The sequence below is a fragment of the Nylanderia fulva genome, unplaced genomic scaffold, assembly GCF_048542155.1.
Source record: "Nylanderia fulva isolate GAGA-0341 unplaced genomic scaffold, ASM4854215v1 Scaffold10, whole genome shotgun sequence".
NCBI lineage: Eukaryota > Metazoa > Arthropoda > Insecta > Hymenoptera > Formicidae > Nylanderia > Nylanderia fulva.
In genome coordinates, this window is record NW_028189193.1 from 2,739,612 (window position 1) to 2,763,388 (window position 23,777).

Consider the following 23,777-nt stretch of genomic DNA (forward strand, 5'->3'; position numbering starts at 1 on the left):
AAGTTCCTCCATCTCTCGCAGCATGTCGTCGTAGTTTTCATTGAAGATTTACAAGGCAGCGACACGTTAGCATTGCAAAATATTGAATTAATCCAGCGCTCGTGCGGACTTCCTGAATCTTTCATTCTTCTACCTACCGGTGTTTTCGCACCTCCGGATTTAAACCGACGGTCGGCTTTTACCCATTCCTCTCGACTCTCGGGGAAAAAAAAAGAGGGTAAAAGAAAGAAATCGCGATTACAATAAACGAGCGGACGCGTAAGCCATTAAGTAAACAGAAAGACGTAAGAAGAAATGAAAAGTCTGGAGGACCAATTGTTTCAGTCGTTACGCGTTATGAATTGCTGTTTGCCGAGATAATCCGTTTTACCGAGATACGCTTCAACGTCACTAAACAAAAGTCATTGTAGCATACAACTACACGTATCCATCTACCATTCCACTCGATTTTCGTATAGGTAAAAAAAAATATGAAAAATGATAATCCCGATTTCATCGCAAAATCAATTTTTGTAAAAAAAAACTTGGCTATTCCTCCAACATGACCCAGATCCTCAAAAGTATCGGCTACGAATGTTTTAAGTCTCTCAGCCTTTTCGGTACTTTATTAGCATTATCTCAATAAGTATCTCGATATTTTTCGTACCTTAAAGACCAGTGTACACTTCTCTGCTTTTGCTACCGTAAGTAAAGAAATATCCAATACTTTTTATGAAAAATGAGTGAGTTAGATACCGTCGAGCATTTTTCAAATATCGATATCCGATACTGTTAAATGTCGAAAACGCGCGCATTTTCTCAATGACATTTGCAGATAGGGCGCGGCGTCAACGAAAGGTGAACGTTAATAAAAGGCAAACGCCTTTCGTCGGCCGCGATTCTTCGCAGCTATTGTCATTTCTCGTTGTGAGAGGACTAAAAACAGGAAGCGGCGAAACGGGACGAGGAATCGGGAAGAGCTTCAAACGAAGAAGAAAACCGGCCACCCTTCGCCTCGGAGTGTCGTCGTAGACGAGGTGGGCAAACACGATTTACCCCCGGCGGAGGACTTATCTTCCTGGCTGGCGGCGGTCGCATCCGGCAACAGGGAACGAGCGCAAACGAGAAAAGTCGTTGCCTGGGCGGATTTGCCGAAAGTGCATTTCGCGGAATGAAGAGGGACGGCGACGCAAGAGCGAGTATAAGAAAATAAGGTGCTTGTCGAGCTGGTAAAACGGAAACGGCCGAATCTTCAAAGAAATATTTAAAAAACTGTTTTCACGTCGAGCACAATGCTTTATTGTTATCGAACGACAATTTTTATATATAAATTTTAGTCGGCCTATTTAAAGCTTGATCGTTTTAATCATTTTTGTCTTGGTACGATTATGTTACTTATAGATTTATTTCTTCATTTATTAACTTCAAATTGTTCTAGACCAGCTTAAACAATTTAAAGATTATTTTTTAAAATTGTGATAAGTATGAGAGAGAGAGAGAAGAGATTTATATAAGAATAATTATTTTTGAATCTCTTTCCCCTGTAAATATTATAAAATATTACAAATAATTTAACTATTATTAGTCACTTAAATTTACACGTACTCGTATGCTCTTCTCATCCCTTTATAGATTAATCACTCTGAATTCCAGGAATATTTCGCAGCTAGCAACTTAGCAAAATATCTCGACATGTAGATATAAATTCCCCAGAACCACAGAATAACAACGTGACGTCGATATGCTCGCCACAATATCATTAAAATAACTGTTCCATTATTTTAGAGAAATTCGTCTATTAAATTTCCTCACTTGCATAAAATGAAGTTTTAGCAAATTTCATAAAGGTAATGCTAATAAAGTGAAAATATATTTTTGAGCGATTAAATGGATGCCCGGAGGACTTTTGTACAAGAATATAGATAGAAAATCTTCTACATCGCATTGCATATTATTCTCAGGAAAAAAATATAAATTTAATTTAATTTAATTTAATCGTAGTTGTATATTCAATCGAGTATGTTCTTTTCTGGCTCAGTCGATTTGTCATCGAGTGCATTATGATGAAAATTTCTTTATCAGACGCTCGAGTGGTACTTGCATAAAGTCTAATCTACTCGAGCGTTTCTCGCCTTTTATCGCGCGGGAGATTACGCACGCATACAAAGATATTTTATTAAGATGGGATTTAATTCGCGAAAGGATCCACCGCAGCTGGCCCTATTGTGCCTCGTGCAGGACGGAAGGAGCGGCGGGATCCGCATTCGCGTATTGTCGAGATCTCCGCGAATTTTGCGAGGGAAAGAGAGAGAGAGAGAGAGAGCGAGTTAGAGGGTGGATATATACGTATATTTATTCTTTTGTGCCGCGGCACAGAATGTAAAAAGGCGATGCCGGGCGAATAAAACCACTAGGCGCGCGCGTGCGCGCTCGGCATCGCAGACCATTTTCCCGACAATCTTTCTATCATGGTTCAGACAGCCGCGCTGATGATCCGTATCTGGATAAAAATCCAATTATCCTGCATAATGGGCACGTAGCTCGCGCCGATGCGAGCGGAATTAACACAGCCGTTATGGCACGGTGCGAGATTAACTCTTCGCCCGATCGCCAAAGCTATCACTTTTTTTTTTCAAATTGAGGATGGAGCCCTTTTTTCCACCGACTTGATCGTAAATCCTAAAAAAAGAGAGAAAAAAAAAAAAAAAAAAAAAATCAAACGAAAATCTCTGTAGCGAGTTCATCTGTCATTTTAATCAATTCTATTCTCTTGTCGTATAATTGAGTTTACGATTTGGTATGTTTTTTTAGAGAGTGGTAAATAGCCATGTTTATATATTCGTGAGATTAATATCGTTTATAACTTTTGTCCGTTAATACTTTTCGGCTTTTGCATTATGTATCTAATTTATTGCGTAATTAGCGGTGAAAAAAGCCGCGCGTATTTATATGCAGGCCACGCGCTCTTAATGGCCAGCTTTTACCTCTTAAAAAGAGCTGAAAAAGCATGTGGCTTGTGCCTGATAATAATCTTTAATTAGCGAAGCACATATTTGTGACGAAATGCTGAATGTAGAGAGAATACGGTGGGAAAATTTTCGTTCGCATTTACAACGTCGCGATAGCCAAAAGCGTAGTATGCATTTATTCTTTTGTACCAATTGCGAACGAATCGCAAAATAAAATCACCCGAGGGGGACTGTCCTACGCACGACATTTTTCAGTTTGAAGTCGCCCTTGTGTCTCTTGAATTCTGCAATACCAAATTCGTTCCCGCCGATGAATGTATAGAGAACGCTGAGGTTTTACATATACGATGGTAGAAACAAAAAAGTTTTGCAAAAATTACTCTGCCAACTCTTTTATCGTTTTCCAATTTTTTAAATATATATTTAATTTTTTTTTTAAGATAAATGTCAAAAGTATTAATACAAATAATCAGAAATCAATAGCACACGATTAAATTCATAGATCGTTCTCTTCTTTGGAAATCTTCATAAAATTTTCATAGAAAAGGAGAATAAAATCAATTCGCGAATTAAATGTACCATTATTATACCCTACTCCTTTTTTCGTATATCAAAAAATACCGTCTAATACACGTTTATGGAAGAACCTAAGGCAGCGTGTAGCACTGTCCCTCGCTTCGCTTATCACAACATCCCGGTAATCCGTCTTCGTTGTCCAATACTGTCCATGCTCCCCTAGTTGTATTTTTCTTTGCGCTTCGGCACAACATCTCGAGCGAGCATCAATGCGGCATGCTTTAGCTTAATCGTTAACAATAACTTACCGCCGCGAGTTTCGAAGTGTAGCCGCTTCGATCATGGACTTTGCGGTCTTCGTGGGCGATTCAAATTGACTTCCAAGTTTGCTAATTCCGCCGGAGTTAGCTCTACTATTAATCGGCCAAGGTCCGGCACGTTTCCGGCTCAAGTTATATCGCTGACGTAAACCATAAAGAGAGGAAAACCTTACGTATTTATAGGCAATATAAACTTGTTATTCATGACAAGATTTTTCATAGAATGTGTGAATATTAATTTCTCTTTTTCTTACTTTCAAGTATTGTTATATAAAATGATCGAATCCGATAATATTTAATGCGCGTTTAATATGTACACATATTTAATTTAGTGTAAAAATAGTTCTAAAATTTTAAATTTAGTTCTTGTTGTATTTCTTAATTAAATTCGAACAGACGTATCTTGCCAGTCTACATTTGTAGATTCTACGACAAAGTGGTGTGAAGTTAACGTCGTTTCATCTAAACTTTGCCTAACTAGTTCACTTTCATGCTACCTACGCTTTCCTTAGACTGTATAAGTTTGAGTATTTTTAGATTTAAGATTTCCTATATGTATGTCAACTTCCATAAATGTCCAAGTAATATGTAGAAATAACGATGTGCCGATTCTCATAATTCATAATTAATTCCTAAGTAATCTAATCATGAAAGCTGTCATTCACGCTCCTACTCCGGTTACTTTGAAATAATGTTTGCATAAGAAATCAACTTGAACTCTTTTAGACTCTACGGATATGCAAATCATGACGGAGCTCGATATAGCAAGTGATAATTAGCATTAGAAACCGATCGATCGATTCTCGAATTATATATATTGGAGTATGAAATATGGAAAACAGTCTCGCGACAAATCTGCATAGTCGTAAAATAGACGCGGGTCTTCATGTTTGGACGACGGTGACAATAGTTCATCGCGGCGTGTGCCGATTATTCTATGTGTGAGCGATGATCGATAAACGTCCCACTGATCGATCGCTCGTTTTAACGTGAAAAAAATCGGCGTACAGTGAAATTTACTCGATCTATCCACGAGCGCGATAATAATCCTTCCATTTAACTACGATACTCTATTATAAAACGTGACGTCAACGGCAGGACTATAAGCTGCTAATTATACACCTGTTCGCTGTGTTGCGGCGAGAGATAATAATGAAGAACTGCCCAACTTGTCGGAAATGTATGTAAGCTTCACGTTCTGGTATCTTGACGGCAGCTGATTCAAGAGAAATGTTGTACCTTGCACGAATTAGACGAATCAAACTTCTATACTTATGTAAGAAAAATTAAATCTTGATGTTACGAATTTTATATCGATCAGTTTGTCATTATTTTTGATTCTGTTTACTTTCGTTTATATATCAGAATAATGAAGCAGACTAAATTTCTTTTGTTTTATCACACTTATTGTTCAATGTGCTGATTGTGAGTTAAATTGGTATTTATCGAAATTAATTAATTCTTCTTTAAATTAATCTGTGTGTGTACATTTTATTGGTTCTGATATATATATCAGAACCAATAAAATGTACCACACAGATTAATTTAAAGAAGAATTAATTAATTTCGATAAATACCAATTTAACTCACAATTAGCACATTGAAGAATAAGTGTGTATATATATACATGTGTGTGTGTATATACCTATTAACTATTAAAATGTGCAGATTAATTTAAAGAAGAATTAATTAATTTATAGATAAATATATGTATAGTTAGAAGACAAAATAACACACATCGGACTTTAATAGATCAATTAGTTGACAAAAGTAGATAAATTGTGTAGTCGCGAATATAACAATAAAATATCATTTGATATCGAATGATGATATATTCAAGTTAACAAATAACGAGAAGTGATCTTTCGCGAAGCATAAAGTTTAATCGTATGGATAGGTAATTGTGTGCAAGGTTCATCTTTCTCGATTGTACAAACGAGCGTCGAAATTCAGCGATACAGCGTCGTGTTTTCCGATACCATTAATCGGCTTCATACAATTCTATCGAGTTCGTTGAATCCAATAATCGGCTTAGGATCGTAACAAATCTCCGCGCTCGATTACACATACTATCCTTAATCTACGAATATTTAGATAGGATACAACAGCATATTATTCTTCGTACAATTGGATGTTAAATCGGTTGTGATGTCCTCGAGATTCCCAGAATTTCTAATGAAATGAAATAGTTACTGAATGCAAATTGGCTGACCAATTTACAAAGCATTTCGTAACAAGATCGTTAAACAAATAATTGCATTTTGTCCCGCTTTCACTAGTGTGCATTACATTGGAATCATAATTACAGAACTCCCTTATTAATCCGTTCGGATCAAAGGCAATTTATAATTAATTCCTTGAGACTCAAAGTTACTTTTGCAATAAAGCATGTTAATATATCATATACCGTTGTGTCTTTAAACCAAGTTGATATATTACCGCGAAGTGTAGAAATAATTATTGCATTCTTAGAAAAAAACTGTTACAGATATAAACAAATATATAAAAATTAATGTGTTTATATTAATTAATAAATTTTCGAATCTAAAGAGCAGTTTTTATATTAATATTAAATATACAGACTCTTTTTTTTAAGTCGACTATTATTTTCAATTTTTGATATAAGAATATCAATTTTCACGGATAGAATACGATTATAAAAAAATAAAAATTCTCCATACATTACATGTAGAAAATCTCGCAGAATTTGAAATTCGGCACATCCGAAAAAATGATACCCCCAACGTTAGTCGCATACGTTTCCTTTTGTCTCGCTAAACAAATAACGAGTCTCCCAAACAGTAAGAATTCGCAGGCAGGGATTCAACATCGCGTCGGGAAGTTGGCAGATCCGCCAAGTCGCTCGTTCGAATTTGTCGATTCGATTACGCGGTTCGCGTCCTCGAAGTTTCCCGCCGATCAACGTTATCGGTGCCGTACGGTGCTATCGGCACGCGCGTTTATCGGGTGCGATGCAAATCACGTCGTTTCGGCGCTAACGGAACGTTTCGCCCTTGCGCACACAGTGAGCAAAATCGGTAATCTGGGGGCGGATGGAAATTTGGAAGTAAAATATCGCGCTATAATTAAAACGCGACGAAAGCAATATATAATACGTGTCAGATATTTTTAGATTTGCACTAATGAAGCATTAAATAATACATTATGTTTTACATTTATTTTTATTTTAACGTTTATTTTAATGTCATCGCGCATTGATGGACACTTCAATGACTTTCCAAAATATATATACTCTGAAAATAGATATTTTAATTTCTATAACTGAAGTAATCGACATTTTTTTGTGGAATATATTTAAAATTGTCCATTCACGAATTTTAAGTTAAATGAAGAATATTGCAAGAAAAATGATTAAATTAATCAATATTTATTGTAATAAATCATTTATTTGAAACAAATAAATATTTGCGTGTTTTGAAAAGAATTTTCTTATCTCAAATAAATATTTTTCCACGTCACATCAATATTATTAGTTAAAGTACCTAATTTTTTTTTTGACGGAGCTATAATAATCTCCACGATTAATCATGCTACAGAAATCATCGATCGCGGCGATAAAGTTATATTCGCGCGATATAGAACTGGATGATGATCGTGAATCGATGGAGCCACTCTCGCGCATTTTCGGGCGTGCAAAAACAAGCTCGCGTTAGATCTACTTCGCGGGCGGCTTCATTTGCCTAATTACGACGATGTGACATTACGCGGTATATAGAGCGGCGATTGTGGCTCGGTTTTATCGCGCGAGGACATACGGGCAGCATGATGCTGCGTAAATATTTTCACCGACGATTATCCGGCGCGTCTCTCTGAACGCAATCGAATCGCTTTATCCGCGCGGAGAGAATTTCCGCAATTCTCCGGCAACGCGGAATTTCGCCGCTCACAATCGGGTTCGTCGCGAAGACGTTAAATCGACCAGGGTCCTCGAGACGACGAAGCGCGTTTATTCGCTCGACGGCACGCGTTTATCGACGATGCAAATGACGCAGTTGTTCCACAGAAGCGCTTCGATACTCTATCTTGAGTAATAGCGACTGAGGAGACGTTGTGCTTTTAGCGCGATGTATCTTAGTACGTGATAAAAGACCAATTCTCTCAAAGCCTTCCTTGGAAGACGAAATTGGTTTCTCTTTCCGGTGAATATATGAACGCACTGGATGTATTTTAAAATAAATTATATTTAAAGTTATTAAATTCAGTCACGCGCGCGTTAGTTGAAGTCCTTAATGAGATTTAAGATAATTCATAACCACAGATCTCTGTAACTTTTATTATATTATTATATGGATTGTAAGATATGTATTTTCAATGATAGATAAATATGAAAATCCAGAGAAAAAGGATTTTAAAAATAAGAATGCACATCTCAAAATATTATTAATGGAAAATGAAATAAATCTCGAGAAAATTCTCTCTGGGAGAGAAGCATGAATTTATGGGCTCGTCACGATTCAATCAGGGAGCCGTTGAACTTTTATTCGGCCTGCCGGAACGCCATTAATCGATCTATTAATCAAGTCGGCGATGTCATTAATCGGTCAAGGTCCTCGAACTTCCTGGCTCGAGCTGTATTATCGTCGCGCGCGCAGAGAGATATCGGGGGCTCTCTCTTATCATCGACTATGCAAATCACGTTCGCGGCCGCTCGTTTCGGGAAACGGTTCGCGCACACTGCAAGCGATGGTCGTTAATCGATGGATTGTCCAGCGGAATATAATGAAGGAAAGCGCGACGCCCGATGCTATAGTTGTCTCCCGATACGTATCCGATAGGACATCGGTTGGCTGGTCGTTTCCGGCGTCGGGGGAAAAGGGATCGATGAAGCCTCGTACTGTAGACTCGACTATTCCATTAATTCCACGTTCGTCCAGGGCCCTTTCATCTACGTAGAATCTCATTAGCGCCGCTGTCGCTGGCGTCGATGTCGGCGACGCTCGCGCACTAATTTGCAGGTTCGTCAACAGGACTGTGCGGATTTTAAATTCCCTCTCCTATTCGATTTGCATTCTGTTGCGAGAGAGCGCGGAAAAAAAAAGTCGACTCCGGCTGAATGCGAGTACACCGTCTCCCTGTGTGACATATCTCTTTCTCTTTCTCTATCGCTTCTTCACCTCTCTACCTCTATATGTTTCCTCCTGACAAACTGATCGCTACCGCTACTCCTATGTGAAACCCCATCCGCTTTTTAGCGAATATTTAATTTTCGTTTCTGCCACGAGTACGAGATTTTAAAAGCCCCCCTTCCGTTCAAAGAGCTATTCTCGTTCGAGCGATCGCGGACGAGGAGCATCTCGTGCTCGTGCAATTTTATTCTCGCGACGGCAGATTGCAAAATAAATAGTATACTTCGATTGCGCTTGAAAAACTTTCCGGAAACAAATATCGGGAAACGGGACGATATCTATCGAGAATATTCTTAAAATTATAACGACGAGGTAGTTTCCTCGTCGATAGAAGGATCGTCCTACAAAATTCGATGATTGTGTAAGTGCCATTAGCAAGGTATCGATATTGCAGAGTGCTTTGTTTTGCAAACTACGAACGGAGGAGATCATAATGGAAGAATTGCAATTCCATGCTTTATATTAAATACGATCTATCATCATAGACAAATATACGCTATATATTATCTCGTGATAAAAAATATTCTTTTATGGAAATAGAAGGTATAATATATTTATTTTTAATAATTAGCGGAATGAAAAATATAATAGAGAATCTCTTCATTAATCGAAAATTATGTATTAAATAAGCTAAGTTTTATTCTGCACAAATATTCGTACATTTTGAGAGAAAAACCGAAGAATCCTTGTCTCGAGAGATTCGTACCCTTTTCCCACCCTTTTGCAGATAACGCAGACTACTTTTTGCGGTGATTGTCTGCAGATATCAACGTGTATAAGTTTTTAAAGATTACTTGTACTCTCATTCGTGCCTTTCCAAGGATATACATACGTACAGAATTTTGATATATTTATATGAGAGAAAGAGAAAGACACAACCAGCAAAGAAAGTTGAAACGAATGATCGACGCGACTCGACTTTCCGTATACTCGCGGTCAACAGCTACGACTTGACCGCCATTTCTAGATTTCTGAAACGCATTCAATTCGCTCGAGAAAAGGAATGCACGAGGGAACATTGAGAATTATTCATGAAGGAAAATTTCGAGCCGCGCGGGATGCTCACCTCGTCTGCCATCGCTATTTCGTATGCGATGTCTTGGCTATGTCTCTCTGACAGCTGTGTAGACATTTACTGTACGGGTAAAGGGCCGTCCGTTTTTTTTCGGAAGTACCCGGAATAATTTAAAAAAGATTCACGTAGACTACATTCTGGATAAATGTCACGTGTGACCCCTCTTGCGTTTATTGATCTTGCATTTATCGGAGTTGAAATCCGAAAAATTTGCCGTAAATATTTTTCATTAAGTGACATTAATTCTGGTAGCGTTGGAACTTAAATTAAAAACAGCAGAATTTACACCGAATAACGTGTCTCTCTCCGAATTCTACCTCGACTCAATTACGGCGTAACAAGGCGAAAAGAGAAAGAGAGAGAATCGCCATTTAGTCCGAGAGACATCGCTTACTCATTAATTCATGAGTCGCGCCGAATTCCGACGATAGATTTATCGTTCTCCTTCCGTTCCGGTAGGTCGCGTTCAGATTAAATTCAAGCATGTCGGAATACGTCTTTGATTAGGATACGGTCGGGTGTAGCATCGGCGAGCATCCACCTACACTCGGTTGCAGGTTGCGCTTCGAAAGCTACCAAGTGTACGCGTTAGTAGTCCTCGCCTTCTGAATAAATCATACCATCGGGAGAGAAAAGCACCGCAGTAGTCGGTCGCGCTTCTTCCTCGGTTGTTTGTGTTCGGGTTTGAGGAAAGACCTGCTTCCTGGGACCAAGTTTCCTGCCACGGTTCGGTAAGTTCGTATGCGCAGTCGGTCGACGACGCGGCAACGAAATTGGGAAACAAAGTTACGGGGCAAGAGTGCCAATCGCGACGGAAAACCATACGGAGTCGGGGATGTAACGGATATTCGGATCAGTGTTGGGGTGAACAGGTTCAAGTGGGACGCCCTCGGGGGAATATTTCAAGGGTATCAAAGTCGTGCTGATTCTTCGTCGCGGGACGATTCGTTCTCGCTTCGAAGTTACGAAGAAGGGAACCGAAGTGGGTCCTTCCTATACCAGCTACGTGTATTGGTAGCGAAAGATTCGTGCCTTCCCGACGATGGTTATTCTTCCCCGGAAAATCGCCGAGGCGTAAACCGGAAACAATCGCGTGAGAAGAAGGGAACATTGCTTCTGACGATATTGTTGCTCGCGCAATGAATTTTATGGAAGATGGAGCGTAAACTGCTTAATCAGTTTCACTGCGTGTATACATTTTTATGTATGTCACATAACATAATATTTTTTCATTCATTTTCCTTAAAATTCGCGTGTATTGTGACCCATTTTTTAGCGCTTTTAATTATCATATTTATATCATGAGCATGCAATTTTTTTTATAATGCGGTGAATTTTTATGTATAAGCTTTCCTAGAAAATATTGTATATATATAAAAAAATATATATTTAAATATTATATTTAATTAAACTATAAGATACTTTATAATGCAAGTATTATTCACTAAATATTTCAGTTTCAATGATGTGCTAATCATTAAGTTTTTGGCAATTCTGTACTATAAAACTAGAATTAGCCAATAATTGTATACTATAGGAAATTGTTATATCGATTTTAGTATCAAAGTGAACAACTGTTTATCGAAATACTCTTGACAACGTGCATCAAATTTAAAGCCCACGTCGTTTCCATCGCAAATGGAATACATGCGCACATTGACTGACCGAACAGTTTTCTAAAACGTTTTGTACATTTTCTGCAGTATTTTAGCTGCTTATTAAAGGAAGAGAAAAAGACACGTATGAATAGCGGCAATACATAGCATGAACAGTCTGTGTATATGTGGATAATTACGTAGATGGTTTTGTACCGCACGAAACGAGTAGAATAGAAATTGCTCCCTTCGTGGAATGCGATCGTACGTAGACCTTATTATGCCGTTTTGTCTGTGTTCGACCCTTCCTGCGGAGAGAGAGAGAGGTGGAGCGCTAAATAGAGGGCCGATATGTGTGAGAGGGCTGCGAAATTCATTCGGAATTGAATAGAAGCCCACGATAGAAAGAAGGGTGCTCGCGCGGAGGCTCAAGAGGGATCTTTAGGAAGATTTAGCCGAGAGAAAGATCCTTCTCGATCCAACGAATGGGATGCGAACTTCTCTAAATAATAGATGAAACTGTGGGAACGATAAATTGTCCAATTTCGCGAGAAAGCAATTCGAAAATTGTTCGTCTTCCAAATTCATTCTTTTTCCGCCTTGAAATTAAACGGATACGTAGATGAATAAATCGCAACATCGCACATACTTAATTTATATCGCGCGAGAAAAATTGCCATTTTTTGACTTGTAATCGCGACTTGTAATTCTCGAGTGTATAACGAATTTGTAACAATTGTACGATTTGGCTTTTCTCGTTTTATTTACAACGTTCAAAGATGTTTCAATCTTTTGTCCGCGTTCCACTTATTGGATTTCGAAAAGTTCTTTCTAGGCGACAATTCGCCAGTTGCGCAATTTAATCCCTTAACTCGGTCGTGCCTTATGAGATTTTCGAAGCAGCTGCAAGCCAAGTAGCTCTAACAGCGTAGCTAACTTCTGTCGATTGTATCAAAGAAAAAGAAGATGTCAAGTTAAAATGTTTCACGTTTATTGTTTAACTTTTTTTCACATCCTCTAATAATTGCGCAGTTTAGCGAATGGAAGGATAAATTTCCATCGATTTTATCGCGTAATGATTAACAAAGACGCGTGATTTATCGCAGGAAGAGGATAATGTACATTCGCGATTACAGAAGAAATAGATAATCGATATTTCATTTGTTTTCATGTATAATTCAGATCCGCTCCAAAGACATTTATACACCGGCAAACGATATTTGATTTGTTCTCATGCGTAGTCGAGATTCGATCTAGAACCTAGAATGCACCGTTAGAGTGAAAAGAGAGAAGATCGTCCGAATGAATCAGCGATTTTTTGATCGTTTGCCCGGTATGAGTTTCACGTTTTCCATCTCTTCGCAAGATATTCAGTCTCGCGCGATTTATCCGCGAGGCGTGAACGAGTGGCAGAAGTTAATTTCGCAACTTGCATCGCGCATTACAACTTCCGGGAGAAGACAGCAATATTCTCGCGGACGTTGCTGACTTAGCGCTATTCGTTTCATCGAGTACAATGTATATATATATATATATATATATAATATGTACAATGTGACGGAGAAAGGGGCAGAAATTTCTCTCTTGACATATGTATATTGCCGAGAGACGCTCGCCCAACGATTGTCCCTAGATTCCCGGAGAACGAAATTACGTATTCTTACAAAAGTTGGTTTCTTCCAACGCGGAAACTTGAAGAAAAATGCTCGCGCGTTCTGCGAGCAATTTTAGATCTTGATCGACACCTCGTAAACCTCTCACTTTATTCGAGTAATGACGGCTCTTCTCGTTCTTTACCGCGTTGCGATACGTCCAGGTTTTTGTAAAAATCCGGGGAAAAAATCGGATCTCTTTAACAACTTTTTCTGATTTGCATCAAAATTTAATCTTTTAACCGTTGGAATTCAATGTTTAAAAGTATATCGTATTTTTAATTGTTTTAAACTTTTTTAACATGCGTTTCAAATTGAATCTCTGTTGAACAAATTCTGCAAAAAATCCGCGAAAAATTCTTTCTTGTTAACAACTGCACCATTATTTAATTGTTAATAATTTAGTTAAAAAATACCTATCCGAATTTGCGAGAGAATCCGCAGAAAAAAAGGAAATGTATAAATGTAGCGTTGTTGAGTAAGTATTCCGTATTTTTTATACGGAACATTGTAATTAGTCTAGTTTTTCGGATGAATATTACTACTCCAATTATAATGAAAATATTATAATAAATATATATAAATAATAGAAAGAAAATATTTTTGTATTAAAAAAATATTAAGTAATATGAAAAAAATTAACGATGGCAGCAGCAATTATTTTCCACGTACTAATTCGCTGAAATCGCGTGTTATTAAATTATAACATCCATCTCTATCTCCCTCTCTCTTCAAAACATTATCTAATAATGTGCGTAACTGACCAAATATCATGTCATGATCGAGATTTACAATATTTAATATATACATATTTTCACTAATGTATATATATTTTTGCATAATTTTAACACTATATTTAATACATAATTATTCGATTATTAAAACATTTATGACATTTATATTTGAACCTGCATAAACGAGTCATGAGTTAAATATACGGCTTTGCAAATGATATATACATTAGTTACAGGTCAAAAATTTGGAAATAGATATTACAGATCATTTTACACGAAATATATGTAAACAGATTGATATAAAGCATGTTAAATTTGAAATTCTCGTATCTATTAATATATCGATTGCTAATCAACCAGATCAGAAATGATTTCGCGATACTTATTTTTTGTAGTCTCTACACACAGCGTTAAATGCGCCGTTTAACCAACATTTTTCAGCTTCTCAGATTTTTATCGGCTTTGACCGCGCTTACGAATAAGTCGTATTATCTCAATCCCTTTTAGTCAGCCAAAGACAAAGTGGGAGGAGAAGGAAGGGAATCCGCGAGAAAAGGGAAGCGTGGGTTGGGTTCCATCCGTCGATTGAATGGAGGTCGATAAGTGGGGCACTCGGAAGCGGCGGGCTTGGAAGTTCCGCGGGATATCTCGGCAAAAAGAGGGTGATATCCGACGTCGGCGTTCCGTGGGAGCTTTGAACTCCGAATGTACCGAGCCATCGACTGCCTTCGGCCAAACGAAGCTCCCGGCCCGAGAATCCTCTTGATGGCAAGCCGGATCGCACTTCGCCGGCGCGCGAGAAGGTCACTGACTGACGTTCTTCTATGCTCAGCTTAAGAAGCGCTTTATGAATTTCTCGGACTAGCTTCTCCGCGCCTTCATCTCTTTTGCACGTTCGCTTTTCGCGAAAACCTATACCCAGACCCGTCGACGATCCCCCGACGCCGCTGCGAACGTGTATTGAGATCGAAGGAACGGAGCAAAAGCAAAGGATCACAAAGAAGTACGACTTCCAGCCAGCCGAGTGCGTTGTATCCTCGCGGAGCTCGATTTTTCCATGGAAAAGCGAAGATCAAAGAGCATTAATAACAATGCTATGCACCCTGTTCTGTTTTTCTCAACCACCGGTCTCGCCTCGTTTATTACGCTGCCACTTTTCATCATAATTTATCGTTGTCGCGCGTAGTCGGTCGAGAGACTCCGAGACATAATAACGAATCGATTCTCCCCATCGCGCCATATATGTCCCTTCCGGCAAGATCGGAGGCAATTTTTCGCGAACTGATAATTACAAATCCGACAGACATGTTGCTTCGTTATCGCGGCACGCGATATCGAAATTGTGTACCTTTTCATAGACGGTTATACCAGTCTTGTTGCCTTTTCATTAATTCGCTAAATAAATCATCCCCGTTTGTTCTCCGTCTCCCTCGTCTCTGCTCGTCGTCGCCGAAAGTAATAAATTCGCGATGCCAATCGCTCGCTGAACCACGAAACGCGCGGGAAATATACAAAATGATTGAAACGTGTAATTAATAAATCCGTCGAAAATTATTCGTATGGAAAGTGATCCGCGGGTATATATATATATATATATATATATATATATATGTATGTATATATACGTATATCGCGAACGTGGAGTAAACATATAAAACGATTCGACCGAGAAATGTTCACAGCTCGACGCATGCGGACGCGTCGGATATACAACCTATATATAGCGAAACACTGTGTCTCGCTGAATTTCCGCGCTTTCCCAGTCGGAAGTGACACCTGAAGACAGTATGGCGTTTCAGAGAGACGTATTTATTACACCGACATTCTATACAGCTGTGGTGGTTGCAAAAGAGGAGAGAGAGGGAGAAACACGCAACCGCAAGCAGATTCTGCGAAACCTGTCAAGACAATTAAGCGGGTCAGCCACGAAGAGAGAGATTCTCTATTACACTAAAACGGAAATGCGAAATTCTCTCATCCGCGCACAAAAACCGCGAAATCGCGCCGCGATTTTATAAGCGGGAAAAAGTGCGGCTCGGTGTTCGGTAGAATGGGGCGAATATAGTGGAAAAAGTTGGAATTTCACGACTTGTTCACAGCTGCGGAATAGTTCGCTATAGGCCACAATTGACCAATTAATATGATTGTGACGTTTTGCCGAATTTTTAATTATTCGTTACGGAATTTTTGTTCTGACATATTCAAAGTGTGATTTGTCCCATGTATAACAATAGTATATACTTGCATCTTTGCAATACATTCTTCAATTTTTTATTTTCATTCCTCAGTAAATAGTAAATAGTGTTTAAAATATTTATGTATAACAGTATATCTTTCTTGGTTTCCTAACACGTTAAACATGGATAATTTCATATTTTTTTTATATATAATTCTTATTTTTTTATAAGAATTATAGTAGTAATAATAAATAGATATAAAATTCTTTTTAAAAATTCTTACCATTTTACTTGTATTTTTGCAATACATGCTTCAATTTTTTATTTTTATTCCGCCGTAAATAGTGTTTAAATATTAATGTATCTAACAGAGTGTCTTTCTTTGTTTCTTAACATATTTTTGGATAATTTCATGAAAAAAAAAATAATAAGAATTATAATAGTAACAACAAATAGATTTAAAATTCTGTTAAAAATATTTGACTTTAAATTAAATTCAAAAGTTTCGCACTCTGTGAAGAGACCGAATCTTTTATCTCGTCCGAAGCGACACACAAGTCAAAGGGATAAAAGTTAAAAGACTCGAGACTCGAGCAGCAGCAGCGACACTGATTACGAGATCGAACAAATGAAGGATTTTACGAGTGGACAGGTTCGCAACGACGTAGAGCGGTGGCGATAATTATTACAGTTCACGAACCGGGCAAGTGCCGGGCCTCGATCAATCTTCCGCTGAGGGTAGGATGAATTTTCCGCTTTTTCTCGCGACACTTTTGTATCGATCACCCCCGTAATTGTTTTCCAATCGGCCGGGGCATTCGACTTTCATTGCTTCCTTGCTCCCGTATTAATTGCTCGTCTTATTTTCTACCGCGTTGGTCTTCTCCGGATCTCCCGCGAAAATTTATCAATTCGAAAATCGCGGTTTCTCTCCTCCTTCCTCGTATGTGGAGATAAAAATACGATTAGCTCTCGGCTAGCGCTTCTCCCCGACTACGCTATTAATTACAGGGCTCCCGGGATAATTAGGCGAAAACCACCGAGGGTATTAATCAAGTCGGTAATTCACCCGCTTGATTTCCGCCGGCTTAAAACGGCAGTCCCGAATTGGCACGGCCCGGGCCCTAATCTGTTCGACATAGCGCTGGAATTTGTTTGAATCCTTGATGAGGGTTTTAATTTACCGAGCCCTTCGCGCACGTTCCTGTTCCTCACGCTGCTTGAGTGCTCAGGTAGCTTGTTTTACATCCGCTACTCTCCTACGAGCGGCGCTCATTCTGTTTGCCGGCTGATTTAATCCCCGAATGAAAATTTTCATCATGCCCGGCGGAAGATTCAGTACAGCTATTAAAAATGAAAGCGAAATAAATGCATTTAATCTCCCTCCTTGTGCGCGCAACGTGTATATATTATATAAAAGCGGAAGTGTTATGTGATTGATCGCTCGATTGCTCATTGCTAATTAAAAAATGCATTAATGCACAGTGGCTGATTTGCAAACATTTGATGGTCCGCATCATTTAAACTCCGTGTACGCGTATTATTTCGCACATTTCTGATATATATTTTTAGCGTATGGAAAGAACCATGACGAATGTAATCTGCATATATATTAGCTGGTATATTGCTTATTCGGATCAATCCTACGTTTAATTAATATTATTCCGGGAGTTATTATTAAAGACGAGATATGTAGAAAAAAAAAGAGTATAATAAAATGATTCACGATGGGACATAGTGCCAAGCTAACTTCCAGGCTTCTGAATCATTTTGCCATATGTGTGGTGCATTATTTCGACAAATATGTATTATGAATTTCGCATCTAATGCGATTCGCGATTGTTAATGGTCAGAAGATGCGGATAAATCATTCCGTTCATTGGCGAGAATCCAACGAGAAAATAAAGTTATTTTTCCTGCAACGTTTCTATTCGCTGTTCTCGGGGCTTCGGTTACTCGGAATAAAAAATTATTCAACATAAAGCACCGCCTTTAGACGTAACAGACTTGTGCAATTACAACATGACAAGAAAAACTGTAAAATATCACGGGGCGCTCCAGCATGAATTATTTAACCCTTTAACGTTCAATCTACCTTCGATATACTATCAATATTTAGTTCGATTTTCTTACATTAAGGCAGAAACACAATTTCAAATTTATATTTCAAAACAATACATAAAACATATATTTAATCGAAATATACGTTGTTGTCGAGAAATATTAATATTGTATTTGTAAATAATGAAAATTCTTTTCTTTGAAACAAAATCTTTTCGTTCCGTCAGAAATAGCACAAACTGTTTGCGTTTGTCAATTTAAATTTTAAAATATCATAAGTACATTATGTGCGAAATAAATAAAACACGATATTATGATGCGCATCTTTTAAAAACCAATTAGCGCGACTTGCATAATCAGTGCAAGGTCGTTGCGATATTTTTTCTATTTGTCTATTCTTCTCTTACGTGCGAGTTGGCGGAGAGAAAATATATTTCCAGCACAAGAGACCTTCGTCATGTTGTACGTCATGATGTTGTCGGGCAGATACATATTTATTTCGAACGGAAATCCGCGAAGTCCGACTGTTGTCGGTCGTATGTCATGTTGCGGCACGCATGTATATGTCGTTAACATACGCGCATAATGTCTCGATGCGCGATTCAGCGACGTGTAATTCTTTGAGCAGAGAACGAGGTTAGCGAGAGACGTCGGGCAGAAATCTCTTAATAGCCGCGATAAAAATGAGCGGGGACTGTCACGTTTACGTAAAAGCGAAATCCACGTAAAAAGGCAAGTGTATATAATATATCACATAAACAGTGGCACTATACTCTACGTGTCTGAGAGCCTTGAGTGGTTCACTTGTAAGGGAGAGCCATTCCGACGGATTATCATGGGCTATCAATCATACTATTTCAACTTTCAAAATACAGAAGTTTCAGCAACTAAAACTTCAATGGCCTTCGTTAAAAACTTTGGGCATTTATTCAAAGATGATTTTAAATTATGTGCATATATATTTTTTTTCAGTTTCCAGCCTATCGTTAATGGATCTTTAATCGAACAAGCATTTAGATGAAAATAAAACAAAAAATTGTTATTTACTTCAAAAAAACCATGGCGCAATACTATGTAGATAAACAACTTTACGATCGGCGCTTATGTCCTTATGTAAACATGTATATGTCGTGAATGAAACCGGTAAAAATAGACAACTCTTCGCCATTGTGTGTGTACAGCGTTTTAAAATATCTCACATTATATCTGAATCAATATCAGTCTATTTTCCTTATATGGGCTTCTTTGCTCGTATATGCCGTCATAGGTTTGAATTTCTTATGTCGCGCTAGGTAGCCATCTGTTCCTGGTACTATTATTAGATGTATCTCGTTCATTTAATTATTAAGGCATAGTAGATCATAGTATACTATTACTTTTATATCGTAGGTATAATCGATTGATATGACGTTCGGAAAAATGAATAAAAAAAGATGAAGAATTGTTAAAAAATTTCACAGTAGATATACGTTTCACGCGCAAAATATAAAGCGATTTTCTAATTAGCGCGTAGTCTATATCGCGTGTAATAGTATTTTACATATTTTTTGGCGCTACAAGAATTTACGCCGGTGATACATCAAGGCTTTCCGACTCCGCAACATCTGCATTAGATAGAAGCTATTACGTTTGCAACGGCTAAATAATGGAAACAAACCGTAGCGCGAGCAGGTAGTTGTAGCTACCCGCGGGAGAACGTACTTCTTTATCCTTATTCAAGGTAGTAATATTTCAAATAATTACGCAATACCACTTGTACACGTCGTACGCAGCTTGACTTGGTATAAATAGCGGAGTTTACGTGACAGACGCGTTGATTTTCTTCTTAGGGGGTTCGTGAAAATAAACGACGGCTTCCCCGACTGCTCGCTCGCGAGAAAGAGGCTGAATAAACGCCGCATATTTTTCATCGTAATTCCGAAATATCTCCGTTGCACGCGAGATGTTACTTCCGCGCGAACGAGCCTTGTAACACTCGCGTATATTACAGCGCGTACGCCAGAAATCACGAAGAGACGGGGCGCAAGCCTCCCGCCATTAAAAATTCAACCTCGTGCGTATACACGAAAGCTGGCACGTGCGCGCAACGGCGTTCCCGCCTTTCGTAAATACTGAAGAAGCTAAAAATATATGTCGTCATTTGCGCGCGACAGGATAGGATGCATTCGCGACGCATTACTCCTCCTGGATTCACGGCGACACGCACCGTTCATCTATTTTTCTTACGAGCCAAGAAGGGGTTGTTTATGTACGCGAGATTGTCGTGAGACGATGGAGGAGAGACCAGTAAAAAAAAAAAAAAAATCTGCGAAAGAGAGAAGGCGTGCGAACAAAGGGTACAAAAAGGGAGTCGCGAAATGAAAAGACGGATTTCAAATGAGTCTCTCGTCGGGGCGCGACGAAAAAAATACGCGAAGGGTTGATCGGCGCTTCCGCCCCACGGAACGTTTACCCTTTGCTCGGTCGCCACCCTTTTCCCTTATCGATGCTGCCGCGGGTAACGAAGACCATGTCGCGCATACTGCGTTACTATCGAGGTGTAATAGAGAGGATGAGGGTGGCGAACCTCTCTCCTTCCCCCTTTTTCCACCCTCTCTCGGTGCTGGAGAGAAGCGTGATCGATATCGCCGCTCTCGATTGAGAAATAGAAGATTTCTTTCTCCAGCCTGATAACATGCGCGAACGTTTATTGAAGGTCCCTATAGATAGACAGATACGCATCGAAAAGTCCATCGTTGGAAAACTGGATTAAAAAATAAATCGCGAAAGAGATGAGAAAATATTCCGTTTGATTGACATGTGTCGAATATAGAATATTGGCGATTGAACACAATTGACATTCGATAGTTTAATCGGTTTTCGCGGAAACTTTTTCTAATTCGGTACTTTCTGCTGTGTTCTTTATAAACGTTTTTCGTTCGCGTATTTTACACGAGTCATTAAAGCTTGATCTCCAATATTGAAAATTAATGTTTAATATCAAGGAAAAAAGAGAAAATCAAGAGATGATGAATGAGAGAAACAGCAGTGTTTCTTATTTTACATGCTTTAGTCTATAAATCCTTTTTTATTCATGTAAATATTTCCGATAGAATAAACTCCCAATAATCCGAAACATCTTGTATGAGTATGTTTTATATCTATATATTATTCATAATTCGCAACATGAGCATAATCGATAAAGCGATACGGGTGCACATAAAAGTAGTTAATAAGCAATAAAAGCTATAAGAAAGAGAAAACAAACGATGCACCGTCTCTCTCTCATATGTAAGATATAAAATGGGTTGAAAACTCAACTCGCTTATAGAAACTTCTTCCTTCACCTTTATTTTTCTTACGTCCCCGGTTTGAGGGAGTATCCCGGGGCAAGATATCACGTTTTATCTAGCGCAGCTGGATCTCGCAGATTCAAAACTTTCCATATCGCATTACACGTATATACCAAGCGGCGTGAGGTAGACACGACGATGTGCTCTTCCACGTTCCCTCGCAAAGGTGCACGCGTGCACACCAACACGAATAAATATTTCATTAGATATACACGTTGGTGCGTCGATATACGCGTACACTTTCACGCGGTTACGTGTATGCGTTATATAAAATATATACGCAAGCTCGCGGCGAACACGATTCGGGGTTGCTGTGTTTTCCCATATCTGCGTCTCGCAATCTCCGACAACAAAATTTGCCTGGCGTCGCGCGCGCACAGGTGGACTCTCTCTCTTTCCACCCTCAGGCGCCAATATCGATTATGAAATTGCACCGGATAAAGCAAACGAGCGACCGCCGCATACGATGAGCTCGGTGGATCTCTCCCACGCGCGCTCACGTATCGCCCTGGAACCGCTGTTAGCTGCTTATCTTTTCGCAGTTTTCCGGAGTTCTCTCTTCTGGATATGCACGCGAGAAGGGAATTCACCCCATACGCCACTTCGAAGGCGCGCATTCGCGCATATCGAGCGATATGTATTATATATACTCGCGTGTTCTTCGTCCCTTTTACCATACAGCGGAGGAGGATTGTCGATCACGTCATAGTCTCTCTATCAGCGAGGACTGTATTCTAAACTCTATACATAATGATTCCTCGTGTGTATATTGTGTGGCTGCGCCGCGCTATAATAGTCGCGAAAACCTGCGGAAGCAGGCATTGAACCGCGCGCTATCATTTGATCAGCCGCGGAAGAATCGGGAGATAACGCGTATACGTATACGTAGAGAGGAAGAAAGAATGCACGGCGCAGCTCTTTCGCGTTTTTTTCTTCTCTATTCTCTCGCAATCTTATCCCCCTTCGAGACACATCCGGCTTAAATTCTCTCTCATCCCGCGCCAAAGTTTCGTACGGCCCGACTCCTCTATAACGGGCTTGACCCGGCTATTACTGTTTAACGAATGCGCATATCATGAATAGAGTAAATTTCACGATACACCGTGTCTCCGATAGCGTTAGATTCGTTAAACTTTTCAGAGAAACGCTCATCACGGTTCCATTTTCGTGGAATGGAAATGCGAGATTTCGCGCGCCAGCTGTAAATGGGCGCAAAATTGCATCGCCTGATATAGATTTGTTATACAGTTTTATCGCGTTACACGTAAGTTATACTGTACCGAACGATTATACTGAACTTTCTCTCTCTCTCTCTCTATTACTGTATACTCTACGGATAACGTTATTAATATTTATATAAGAAGTTATCCGAATATCAGAACACTATACTGTTATACCCACAGTTATGCGCGCTTACATGTTAATACATATTGTCATGTATTAACAATATGTAACTCTGCAAAGTTGCATGTTGTGTGAATATGCATGCATATGAACGTTGATATTTCAATGTTAGATATTCTTCTTTGCATATTTCATTTTTTCCTTGTTGATTTTGGAATTTATATGTTATTCTATATAAATTAATATAATTTTCTCGGCAATTTTTTAATTTAATGTAGAATTTTAAATTATTCGGACACAATTGAAAAATTAATAAAAAGCGATTGTGGGAGTTGAAATAATTTGCGCCGGCATTTAACCGATTTTTCATATATATCTACGGGAAATATGACTCTAAAATATTCGCGGTACTCATATAATAGCGGTAAAAACTGCATGGACTTCGCGACGATCAAGAAATTTCCATTTCTAATTTTTATACCGACATTCACGAAATAACATCGCCCGACGATGTAGCAAAACCGAGATTTGCGGAATCTCTGTCGGGGAATTATAACGGCTGGAATTTTTTAAAAAATTTGGATCGACAGTGCGGAATTACAACAAGATCTAGGTCATGGTTTTTCCTTTCCGGAAAAATGTCGAAACATTTTCCGGTAAACATTTGCGACGCTAACACAAAAGTACTGTTGTAAAAATAAAATAAAAATTCAACTTCCTACATAATAAAAGTACAATTTACGAATTTTTCCTCAAATTCTCGATGGCATGTTGAGAAATTCGGTGCACAATTTTGTGAGAATTAAAGCAAACATGCGAGTATATCATCTCTCGTTTAAAAATACGAGAATAAAGTACTCGCTTTAAAAACTCACA

The 23,777-nt window shown here is 38.7% G+C and overlaps 1 protein-coding gene across 2 annotated transcripts in view; it reads right to left on the bottom strand.

The window, feature by feature from the left end:
* Positions 1 to 23,777, bottom strand: part of sfl (N-deacetylase and N-sulfotransferase sfl) — a 263,272-nt gene that overhangs the window by 18,200 nt on the left and 221,295 nt on the right. The gene's annotated exons all lie outside the window — the stretch shown is intronic.